This window comes from Pogona vitticeps, chromosome 2 (genome assembly GCF_051106095.1).
Source record: "Pogona vitticeps strain Pit_001003342236 chromosome 2, PviZW2.1, whole genome shotgun sequence".
NCBI classification, from domain to species: domain Eukaryota; kingdom Metazoa; phylum Chordata; class Lepidosauria; order Squamata; family Agamidae; genus Pogona; species Pogona vitticeps.
The window spans coordinates 187,700,025-187,712,768 of NC_135784.1; the positions used below are offsets into that span (position 1 = coordinate 187,700,025).

General features: G+C 40.9%; 1 protein-coding gene across 10 annotated transcripts in view; it reads left to right on the forward strand.

Annotated features, from left to right (window-relative positions):
- The window catches only part of TRPC4 (transient receptor potential cation channel subfamily C member 4), a 309,107-nt gene that overhangs the window by 224,734 nt on the left and 71,629 nt on the right, over positions 1 to 12,744 (forward strand). The gene's annotated exons all lie outside the window — the stretch shown is intronic.

A 12,744-nucleotide genomic window follows, 5' to 3' on the forward strand; every position in this document is an offset into this window, starting at 1 on the left:
ACTTAGCTAATGTAAAAGCTTTTCTATATTTTGGAAGGGTCAGAATATTCAAATAGCTTGCAGGTAAAAATGCCTGACCATAATCTCTAAAACCTGGATGGGCCGTAGCTATGCTGACATGGTGTTGCAGCTCATTGTCTGTGATGCGCTGGTGTAGTTTCTGTTTTGCTTTTGTATAGCCCATTAACAAAATAGCACTTCTTGAGAGGCCCAAATTATTTAATTTCTCATTCATAGATCTTTTCCATCTGGACTGAAACTTATCAGTTAGCACTAAGGGAGCCAACCCCACAGGGGTGAAGAACATTTTTAGCCAAAAATTCAGCTTAAGTATCCATGCCCGAGACTCTATCAACATCTGGCCTGTTTCTAGTCATAAAATTGAATTTGGCACACAACTCGGGAGTCCAAGGATAGTTCTCAGAAATTTCATTTTAGTGGACTCCATTGCACTAAAATTTCAGTAAGTACACCATTGTGCACCATATAACATCTGTGCTAACACCTTGGCATTGAAGACCTGAATGGTTGATGGTATATGCTGACGTCCTTTTGCAAAGAAAAAACATAAGAGTGACTTAATACTTCTCTGAGCATTTGCAATTGCATTGGATAATTGAGCCTCCCAAGATCCTGAGGACTGGAAGATCACACCCAGATATTTATATGATTTGACTTGCTCAATTGGATGGTCATTTATTTGCCATTTATGTGTGATCCGTTTCCTAATAAACACGAAGACTTTTGATTTATCATAATTAATTACTAACTCCTCAGTTTTACAATAGTTGCCCAAGGCTCTTAATAACCGCCGTAAGCCAACACAGGTTAATAAGAGAAGTACAACATCATCTGCGTATAAAAGAGGAGATATTGGTCTGTCTGCTAGTTTAGGGGGATAAAGTTGGTTCCAGATAAATTCTTAACCAAGGAGTTAATATAGATGTTAAACAAAGTGGGAGCCAATACACAGCCTTGTTTGACACCAGCATATGTGGGGATGGCCTTCAACCTCGTTTTTGCATAGAGGCAGTGAATCAGGAGCAGGAGCCGCCTATCAATGTTGGTTGTCTCCAACTGCTGCCAAAGCCTGTGTCGTGGGATCATATCAAATGCGGACTTGAAATCAATACAGGCTGTATATAGTGCTCCTTTGGTCTTAAATGAATATTTATCCACCAGATGTTGTAAAACTATACCATGATCTCCTGTAGGGTGTCCTGATCTGAATCCTGCTTGCACATCGTCTAAAAGATTTTCCTCTTCCATCCAACTATGTAATTTCTCAAGAAGATGGTGGGCATACAGTTTACTGATAACACTTAGCAAACTGATCGGCCTATAATTTGCAGGGTCAACTCTTTTCCCTTTTTTATAAATTGGAATGATGATAGCAAGTCCCCAGTCCTCTGGTATACGTGCAAGCTGGTCGATGCATGTAAATAGCGTTGATAATACTGGGGCCCACCAATTGATATTGGCTTTAAGAATCTCAGGAGGAATGTTATCACTCCTAGATGCTTTGCCTACTTTGCAAGAAGTCTGGTGATTTCAGAGATTGAAACTGGGGGCCAGTCAGGGAGATCATAGGAAGCAGTTTCTGGAGTCAAATGTCCGGATTGTTTTGCAGCATATAGACCAGTAAATTATAGTTCCCAGGTCTTAACAGGTATGTATGAATTTGCTCCACCTGCTTGACCATCTAACCCTCTTGAGACTATTTCCCAGAAGGTAACAGAGTCATGTAACCTTGATGCTACAATTAATTTCTGCCAACTCATCTTCATTGCCAAATTCTTTTTGTCCTTAATTAGCTTTTTATATTTTTTTCTTTAACTGAAACCAATTAGGTGGCAGGGATGGCAGGTTTGATTCCCTATATCTCTTATAAGTTTCTAATAGTAGATACTTCATTTCCAGACATTCCTGATCGAACCATGGTTTGGATCTATGGGTTCTACAAAAAGGGGCATCCTGTCTTATGGATTTTTTATGAATCAAACATCCTTGTAGTGCTGTGACTATCTCTTGATATAGTTTAAGAACCATTTCAGGAGAACTTGTTTTCAGAAGGGACTCCCGCACTCTGAGACAGCTTTCTGAATGCAGGAATGCAGTTGTAACATACTCTGCTTTGGCTGACCATCTCGCCCGAGATACTCCAATTTTTGCCTCTGTGCTGAGTTGCGGTTCGGAATCTGCATGAACATTCTGGCTCTGACCAGATAGTATTGTAATCAGGGGGAGATGGTCACTCTCTGTGCGTGTACCAACTTCAAAACTGAGTACCAGATTTAACAGGTCACAGGAAATGATAATCAATAACTGAAGCACCACACCCTCCCAGGAAGGTATATTCCCTGGATCTATCCCCTTCCACTCCTCCGTTTAATAGCACTAAATCCAAGCTATTTATCATCTGTAAAAGACATAGACTGGAATAGTTACAAATCTGATCTCTGGAATGTCTAATAGGGATCGGATGTCCCATTTCCATTTCAGGAGCGTGTTCACCAAAATGATGGTAAAGGGCTTCATCATGTTGACCAATTCTGGCGTTAGAGTCTCCTGTCAGTATTACAGATGCCTTGGGGTGTAAAGATGTCATTCTACTAATAAAATTTTGCAGGTCTGCCCACCTATCCTTATTTTGTTGCTTATGCTGGAGTGGAGGAAGATACACATTAATAAACAAAAGGGTAAAACATTGAAGCTTAATAACCAGAGACATTGCCATATTGGGTACTGTGGCTAAGCTAATCTTGGTGGCTCGAAGCTTAGTAGAAAGTAACACCCCAAGGCCTCCTTTGGCTCTGCATCCCTGGAACTTGGTTCAGCTTTCAATGTATAATTTGTAAAACCATCTAGCTCCAGGTCTTTTGTCTCCCAAGTCTCAGGGAGGCATACTATATCATATCCCCTAATAAAGTGTTGAAAAGAGGGGTCCAGGAGCTTGCCTTGCCAACCCGCGATGTTCCAAGAAATAAGTATCAACTGAGAATTTTGTTGAAGAGTTGGTGGCCAGTCAATAATAGGCATTTAAATATAACATGGGGACAACTGCCTTGGCAGTAGTATATGTGAAAAGGACTAGAGGGTCTTAATAGAGCACAGGGTAAAAATGAGTCAGCAGTGGGACACAGTGGCAAAAAAGGAAATGTAATATTAAGATGCATCAACAGACGTACAATATCCAGGTGAATATACTCCTGCATTCTGCTTTAGTCAGATCTCACTTGAAATACTGTGTCCAGTTCCAGGCACCACTGTTTAAGAAGAATATTGACAAACTGGAACAGAAAAGTGACCAAAATGGGTGAAGTCTGGAAATCAAGCCTTATGTTTAGCTTGGAAAAGAGAAGACTGAGAGGCAATATGATAAACATTTTTCACACTCTGAAGGGGTGTCACATGGAAGATGGAGCAAGCCTTTCAGTGGTATGATCTGGATTAACATTAAAAGAAAGGAGATTACACTTAAACATTTGGGAGAAATTATTTACAGTAAGAGTTGTTCAAGAATGGAATGGACTGACTCTGAGAGCGGTATACTCTCCTTCATTGGAAATTTTTAAACAGAGGTTAAATGGCCACTTATTAGGGATACTCTGGTTCAACAAGCTGGCCAGCAGGTATTTGGGCTTTGGGACCCTTGGGACCCCTTCCAGCTCTACAATTATTTGATTCTGTGAAATGTAAAAAAAAAAAAGTCATCTTAGAAGATAAGAAGAATCTTATACTTCTTGAATCAGCAACAGTGGTCTAATAATTCCATAAGAACAAAATGACTTTGAAATTTCAATTTTTGCCTGAAAAGTGGTCTCTGATGTGAAGATGGCAGGACCAATATGTGGGTTATATATATATATATTTTAAGCTGAAGGCCTATATAAATTTACTAGGAGTAAGTCCCACTAAAATTGATAGAATGCAGCTCTTAATTAATTAATTAATTAATTAAAAATATTTTTACCCAACCTTTCCCCTTAAAAATACCCATGATGACTTTCATCAACAAAAGACAACATTTCAAGTAAAATTTAGTAAGTATACAATGACAAAACAGGATCAAAGAAATACTATATAAAAAATATAAGCAGCACTAAAACACATCCAAAGCAGTAAGGCACAACAATCTATTTCAAAAATCCCACTTAGACAGTCAGTCGCTCAGGGAAAGATTCCCTGAAGAGAAAGGTCTTCCCCTGCTTGCAGAAGGACAGCAAAGATGGGGACAGATTAGTCTCTTGTGGGAGGGGGTTCCAAAGTCTGAGAGCAGCAACAGAGAAGGCCCTGTTCTGTGTCCCCATCAGATGCACCTGTGAAAGTGGCAGGACCAAGAGATGTCTTTCTCTGATGATCTTCATGCTGAAGCAGGCACTTATGGTGAGATGTGGTCCTTTAGACAGTTTGGGCCCAAGCCATTTGGGGCTTTATAGGTTAGATTGAATCAACATCTTGAATTCAGCCTGGAAACAAATCAGGAGCCATGGGTTTTGTCTGTACTGGCAATTTGGATGCTAAAGCGCAGAAATAATAAAAGGAAGAAAACATGGAACAGATGGTTTAGAAAGAGGATTCTTGAAGTGACCTGTAGCTTTCATATAAGTCTCCTACAAAAACTTTAAGAGTTTTGGTTTTAGGCTCCACCCACTGAGTAAAAGGCTAGGAAGTTGTGTTCCACCCAAGGTCTATGGGGGTATTCAGGTGAATGGCTCATGTAATGCATGAGTCTAATAGAGTTTATTCCCAAGTTTATGTATTTGTACAATGAGAAACAGATGTGTTTTATTTCTTAAGAGAGTTCCTCTTCTAATGACGTGCTAGAAATGAAAAAGAATGATGACACTACCTATTCAAAATTTTTGTGTTCAAATTTTAATTTAAACACACATGATACAGAATGATGAAACTTTATGGCTTGGCATCTGTTTTCTTTTATTTGGGTCACAATCCAGCAGAGAGGTAAGGCATGAAGCTGTGATTCTGGAAGTCAGCCACATTCACAGTATAAGTGGAACTGCAATTCTCACTTATGGTAACCTTTTTCAGGGTTTAGAAATGGTTTACCATTCTCTTCTTCGGGGGGGGGGGAGTACCCAAGGAGTGTACAGCTTGCCCAAGGTCACCCAAGTTGGCTCTTCTGGAATGCACCATGGGGAACTGAACTCTCCGGCTTCACAGCTAGTAACCTGTATGAGAGTGAAAAGGAGAAACAGCACAGCATTGACAAGTCTTTATTTCTTCCTGACATTCTTTAATTCCCAACATCCCAATCTTACCTATCATCCGTGCCAGATGATGGTGGAATTTGGTTCATGCTTTAGCTTTTAGGGTGCTGTCTAGAAAAGCGTGGACAGTTTGGGCAATTTCCAACACTGGAGGCATTCAAGGAAAACTTAATCACTTGGCAGATATGCTTTGACTGTATTCCTGCATTGAGCAGAGGGGTGGACTTGATGGCCTTGTAGGCCCCTTCCAACTTAACTTTTTTAAGAATCTATGATTCTATGATTCTAATCTTAACAGCCAGATGTTTGTCACAGAGCGAATCAGAGAAGGATGTTCTTCATGGATGGTTAGAGTAGTTGTTAGAGCCACTCTGCTTTCATTCTTCTGCATGTAGTACACCCACAGCCTCATCAGGAAGTTCTCTGTGAATAGCAGGCTGGAGTGTATCTGTAAATGACAACCGTTTACTTGCTTTAAAACTTCAAAAACAGAACATAGATTTCTGAGGATATATTCATGCACTTGTCCCTAGTACTTAGTAGACTTTCCCCTATGCTGGCTACCCTTTTGTCCAGCAATTACATATGTTCGATAAGAGCCAGACTGTTCAAATGTTCACCATCGTGAGTGGGGGGTGTTATTTAAATAACTAAGCAGAAGGATGTTCCAAATCCTTGCCCCTTCAGGGTTGATTAATCAGTTTAAAAAAAGAGAAAAGATTAACCTCCTTCAACTTTACTGTTGGAAAGGAAATATTGTTTCTCTCTTCTTGGAACACTGAACAGCAAGACAGCTGAATCACCAAGAGGAAAACTGTGCATTCCTGTCAGAATCTTATAGACTCTACTTTGTACAGTCTTCCTTTGAATGATATGCCACAGCTGGAGGAATCAAGGGCAAAAGAGGGGGTTGAGGTCACAGTGGCAGCTCCCCCAGAGAAAAAGAGTGGAGAAGCTGGCCCCTCTAAAGAGGACCATCCCCTCTGGAAAGAAGAGGAGTCTCTGAGGAGGAACTGCTATTGAGAACGGCCATATCTCCAAGCGCAGGATAATGGAGCACAGCTGATGCAAAGTGCCACCCAAAGGCAAATTCAGGGCCACCAAAAGACAAATGTGGCCTCCACCTTTCCCCTTTCACAGAATTTTACCTAAACATATGTGATAGGACAGTAATGGGATAGTATCTTCCACCGCACCTGAAAGAATGGGGGGAGCAGAGGACAAACTGTGGGGAATGCACAGTTTTGCCCTTCAATAGAATTCTAAAAGATTCTGAAATTCTTAACAAAACCTAGATTATTTGCTGGATGTCAAACCATTATGATTCTTTCTGCCTTTATCAAGAAAGAGCAGCACTGTGGTAATTCAGACACTGTGAGCTTCTTGCAGTGAAAATGAAAGAGTTATTACACTGTTCTTTCAAGCAGAGTTTCCCCTCTGTAAACATGTATATGTGTGTGTTTGTGTGTGTACACACACACACACACACACACACACACACACACACACACACACACACACACACACACACACACACACACACACACACACACACACACACACACACACACACACACACACACACACACACACACACACACACACACCCCTTGAGGATTTGCAGTGTCAGGCATGTCCTTCCTCTTGCTTTCTTATTCACATTTTGGCCCCTCATTGTACAGTGCTGAGGTTACCCACTCCTATTGTGCATACTGCCTTACATATTCCCTCTTGTTCTTTTGGGAGAATACTAGCAATATATAATAATAACTTGACTGGCAATTGACTCTTCTTGCCTCTCTCTGCCATGATGCTTTTAACAACACCCACTGGTAGAAAAATCAATAACCCATTGATAGATAGCAAACAGTAGGTGAGGGTGAAGTAACCATTTCACTGGCATGTAGATATAAGAAAGAAGCTGGCATCTAGCAAGTTGAGGGGAGCAAATCATGGTGAGAAATGAATAGAATTTGATAAGATATCATAACAATATCAATTGTTCCTCTTTCAAGTTATAGAAATATATCCCTTCAGATAATTTAAAACTTACTGGTAACATAAAAAAAGTCAATTCCACTATAAAATCCCCAGATTTTTAAAGGAACTTTGTTGCAGGGAATTAATAGGTTTGAAGTCCTTTGAAGGATGAGGGAATCCATGTCATCCCACATGTGGATGTACAACAGCTCCAGTTATGATTGGGGCTTATCGGAGGGGAAGCTCAACATCATGTGGAGTGGCAGAGGATCCCCACCACGTATTAAATTGTGGGAGCCATGGAATGTCTGGCATCTCCATATGAAGAACCACTTCATCAGGCTTGTACCAGTGTGAAGAACCTAAAGTCCAAACATTCTTGGCAAGATGGATTTTGCCAGGCGCATCTCTCTTAGATATAAGTAAGGAAAGATGCAGGAAGCATTAAAATTGTTGTTTTAAAGTTACAGCTGAGGGAGCTGTGGACTGGATATCACAATAGTTCTTCAAACAAAGAGGCATAGGCACACACTACCCATTTGGCCCGTTTTTAAAACAGGCATGGCTGTGCTTGGTGACATAGAAAACCTGAGTCCTCCATCTGGGATAAGTCCTCTATCTGGGATTTGGAGTGATAATTTAGTAAACCCACTAGGTTTAGCTGATTGGAGTCAGATTAAAGTCAAAATTATATTACCTAATGGTCGTTATGGTCCTGCTCTGCTGATGTTAAGAGTCCATGTGTCTTCTTGTTGGTTGTTTTTGTCGGAGAGGCGGCTATTTCTTGGTAACCTCATAATTCCATTAAAATAAAAGGGAGCCATGTGGTCAATAAAATATATATTTGTATTTTGTATTGACCACATGGCTCCCTTTTATTTCAATGGAATTATGAGGATACCAAGAAATAGCCACTGCCCCTGTACCAACAAGATAATTATCACCCCAATGCCCAGATGGAGGACTTGGGGTTTTCTGTGTGGCATCCTCTTCTGTGCCAAGCAGAGACATGTCTTGGTTATTGTGGGTTTTTTCAGGCTCTTTGGCCGTGTTCTGACAGAGACATGTCTGTTTCAAAGAAAGGCAAAATTATGATGAGGTGTGTGTGCATGGCCTGTGCCTCTTTCTTTGCAGAATTAGAGTGTGGTATCCAATCTACAGCTGCCTTAGCTGTAACTTTACCTTAATGCAGCCTACATCTTTCCTGACTTACATCTAAGAAAGACATGCCTGGAAAAATCCATCTTGCCAAGAACATTTGGACTTTAGGTACTTCACACTGCCAAAGTGATCTTGATCCAGGAAAAGTTCAGTTATTATGATTTTTATTTTATTTTATTTTGTAGTGATCTATAAAGGTATTGCCTCCTCTTGCATTTCTATTTTGTATTGACCACACAGATCCCTTTTATTTCAATGGATTTGTCATGTTTGTTATTCCTTGGCTTGGAATGCAAAGCTAATGAATTTTTAACATCCAGATGATATTTCTGCGAGAAAGTCTTCTCCACTGAAGAGTGAAAACTCAAAGAGAAACAGAATAATTTTTTTATTTTAGTTAGTTATGGTTTTAGACACAGCTCAGAGGAAGCTAAACAGACATCTCCAAAGAATGATATGTAAGATTCCAGGAAACTGTGGGCAAACCAAGTAAAACATAGGAAGTCTTGGGATGAAAGAAGCAGAGCAGTGCCATGGGCTGGGATGTTTTTGCCAGTCTTCTTTCTATTGGCAATTTCCCCTAGAATTGATAACTGCAAAATATATATCTCCCCCTCTCCCATTTCTTACTTTGAGCTTAAGGACTTATGCTGTGGGGACAGGGTGAAAAGAAAAACCACTTTCTTGTCTCCACTTAATGTTCATTTTTCCAGACTAAATACACTCCTACTCTTCTGTCTGCTCTCTGACATCTTAAAATTCGTTATTACCTTTATTTATAGATTGCTATTTATGTACCCAGACACATTACAAAGACTCCCTCATTTGTGAACTATCTAAGACATATGGTTATTTTAGGTTTTTCGGGCTGTTTCACCGTGTTCTCTGAAGGTTGTTCTTCCTAACGTTTCGCCAGTCTCTGTGGCCGACATCTTCAGAGGACAGGAGTCAGAACTCTGTATGTGCTCTGGTGCAGTTTTGTGGGATAGTTGAGCCTTCGAGAATATATTTAAGAAGTATATATTTTAACATTTGTTGCTTGTGTCTTGATGATTTAAGTAGAACAACTCAAGAGCAAGGGGCTCCAGGAATGCAATTTCAGCCATTGGCTATTAGCAGTTGCATCTTTGCAATACAATTAACACAATCATATGAAAGTACTGAAGCAGTCTTTATGTTTTAGTAAAACCCCATCAAAGAGCATCATTATCAGAGCTGCCACTAAACTGAGTGACAGGGCCTCACGAGGCTGACTCTTGATCCCTACACAGCCATGCAGATCACTCAGTGGCCATAGTCTCTCAGCTTGATCTGTCTTCTAGCATTGTTGTGGAGACAAAGTAAGCACTTACACCCACTTTAGTCTAATTTTCAGAATTTCCAAGAGCAAGTGATTCTGTGGAATTGTGTTTTTCAAGTGAGTCACAGAAATCAGCATGGTTGGCATAGCAGCGATAATGTTGAACAAGATCTTGAGAGATGTGAGCTCCAATGTGCAATTGGCTGTTAAAGCGACTGGATCACCGTGGGCCAATCACACAAACTCTTCATATCACTACTTCGCAGGGTTGTTACGAGGACAAAATGAGGAGGAAGAGAGCTGTGTATGCTGCTTTGAACTAACTCGAGGAAAGAGGAGGTTCTACTAGTAATATATATGTTACTAGTAGAACCTCATCTTTCCTCCAGTTAGTTCAAGGTTTTTCGGGCTGTTTGGCCATGTTCTGAAGGTTGCTCTTCCTAACGTTGCTATAAACCAACATGAGGTATGCACGTTTAATGAACACATTGTGATATGATAATGGTGAGGGTTCTTCAGTGCTTCTGTGGAATTTCCTCTACGTATGCAGGCCATGGGGGCTGTATGACTGGGAAGGAAAACCTTGAAGTAGGTTTTTGTTGAGGTGTGTGAAAATTGTTTGAGGTGTGGAAGGCTGATGATCATGGGTATAGAATCCTGCAGCTCTTGCCCAGAAGGTCTGTATCCAAGCCTTCTGCGGTGTGTAACAACAGTGCAATAGTCTCTAATGTTTTGTATCAAATGTTAAAACATGGTCATACTTGTAACGGTCAGCATATCCCTGGTGTCTCTTGTTTTTAAACAGATTCCCAGAATGCAGCCTATTACATTTTAGATGCAGCCCTGCTTTTGATTGCACACAAGATGTGCACATATCCATTACCCTGGTTTTCCCAGCACAGCTGCAGACTGGATGAACTGTGCCTTTCATTCATTCAGGCAATAGATTTGCTGCATTGTATTGTTTAAGTGTTTATGGACTTGTATTGTTGTCATATAATAATAGGCCATCTGGTAGCTGAGGCCACATTTTCCATCCAAACTTTCTAGCTGATGTCAACCTATCTGCTGAGTAGCCCTTGTATATATTCCATGTGTGTAATGTTCCCTTACTCTTTTTCATCAACTGAGGCTTATCAAACCATTATTGAATGTAGGTAGCAGGGAGTTGGAGTAAGTCAACCAGTAAATGTGAAGGGGAGGACTGATGTGTGTGAAAGAGAGTGAGGAGGTTTCTACTCTGTTCCTAATGACTGCCTTTTTTGTCTACAGGAATGTTAGATTTGTAATTTGGGGAACAAATTACAAATCAAGTCGATTCGCCCATTAGTGGCAGGCTGCTTGTCTGGAGGGAAGGTTCTTTGCCATCGTTTCTCAGTCTCACTATAAGTTGCGGAGTCCCCTGGAATATAGCTGGCGCAATGTTTTGTCTAGAAGGGAGAACTGCTGTCTATTTTGCCTACTCAGCTGACAGTCTAAATTAAATCATCCCAGCCACTGGGTGCTAATTATGAGGAGAAGAAGAAGAAGAAGTTATTGTGGCTTTGGGAAATGTATACCTTAATTTGAAAACAGACTTACATGGGCACCCCTAGCTGCTGCCGAGCATGGCTCACCCAGGCTTCAGGCACTGGGGCGGGCATGGCAGTGGCCACATGGTCCGGCAGTGGCACCAGAGATGGTGGCTACCAGGCCTGATTGACCAGTGGGGAATGGGGTTCCAGCCTGCCTGCCCACCTTTAAAACCAGAGGGTGCAGCCACCCCACCTCCAGTCCACTGCATGCCAGCACCTTCACATTTTAAACTTTTGCCTCCCTCCTCCCTCTTTTATAGTGATGGAAAGGTGTGTTGTTTACGTCATTTCATAGGTTGTAAAGGTGGGAGGTTGGGTACTATTGCTACTGTGTGCAAGTGGAGTCATAGACTCAACTCTTGCCCCATGTGTAGGGTGCATAAAAATATTTTTTTTAAAAAAATTAAATTATATTTTTAAATTTTACATTGGATTTTTTTAATTAAATGGTTTTTTTCTGAGGAAAAATCTATCTGAAGATGTTTTCTATTCAATTCTTACTTAATTCATTAAAATCTGATGAAGGCCATAGATTCAATAATAGTTTCTTCCCAGTCTTCTGAATCACTTTCTGAAAGACCTGTACGAATTAGGATTTGTATTTTACTTCCTGTGTTGATTGAGGTATCAGCTTTTTGGCTAAGATAAAGTGTAGATTAAAAATGTATATCTTAAATCACCACCAGTGATAGTTCCTTCAAAAGAGGAAGAAATTACATTAAGGAAATAAGCATGTAAGTGCCGTTTATATTGCCTGCTCACTGTATTAAAGATACCTGGAAGATGTAGGGTTGTTCAGTTAGTTTGCAGCCCTTTGTCAACTTGTGAAAGGTAGTGTTGTGGCCTGTATATGAAGAGATAGAAACTCCACATAGCCAGAGCAGCATCAGTCAGGGAGATGCAAGTGCACAGATTGTGTGTGTGTATATACACATACCTGGTTTAGGTATATATCTGTGAAGCCCAGAGGTTGGGAGTTTGATTCTGCAGGCAGACAGGCAGGCAGACTTGTTAATATTAAAAGTTACCATATTTAATCTGAGAGCAACAGGCTACAAATTAAATATTGTACGTCTGGGGATAAGTTTCCAAAATTCACATTGGCCACTTATCTACCATATTTATAAACACAGTTAACTGCCTTACAACAGACTACTTATCTGTTCCAGGAATCCTTTAGAACAGTGGTTCTTAACCTTTGTTACTCGGATGCTTTTGAACTGCAACTCCCAGAAACCCAGTCAGGACAGCTGGTGGTGAAGGCTTCTGGGAGTTGCAGTCCAAAACTCCTGAGTAACCCAAGGTTAAGAACCAGTGCTTAGAACAGTGGTCCCCAACCTTTTCCAAGCTGTGGACCAGTTGGGGGGGGCAGGGTCCATTCGTGGGTGAGCGGAGCACCTGTGCGTGTGCACGGGGGTGGGTGGGTGGGGCACCCATGCATGCATGTGGGGAGGTGAGTGCATGTGTGCGTGCATGAGGGTGCATGTGCGGGGGGCGG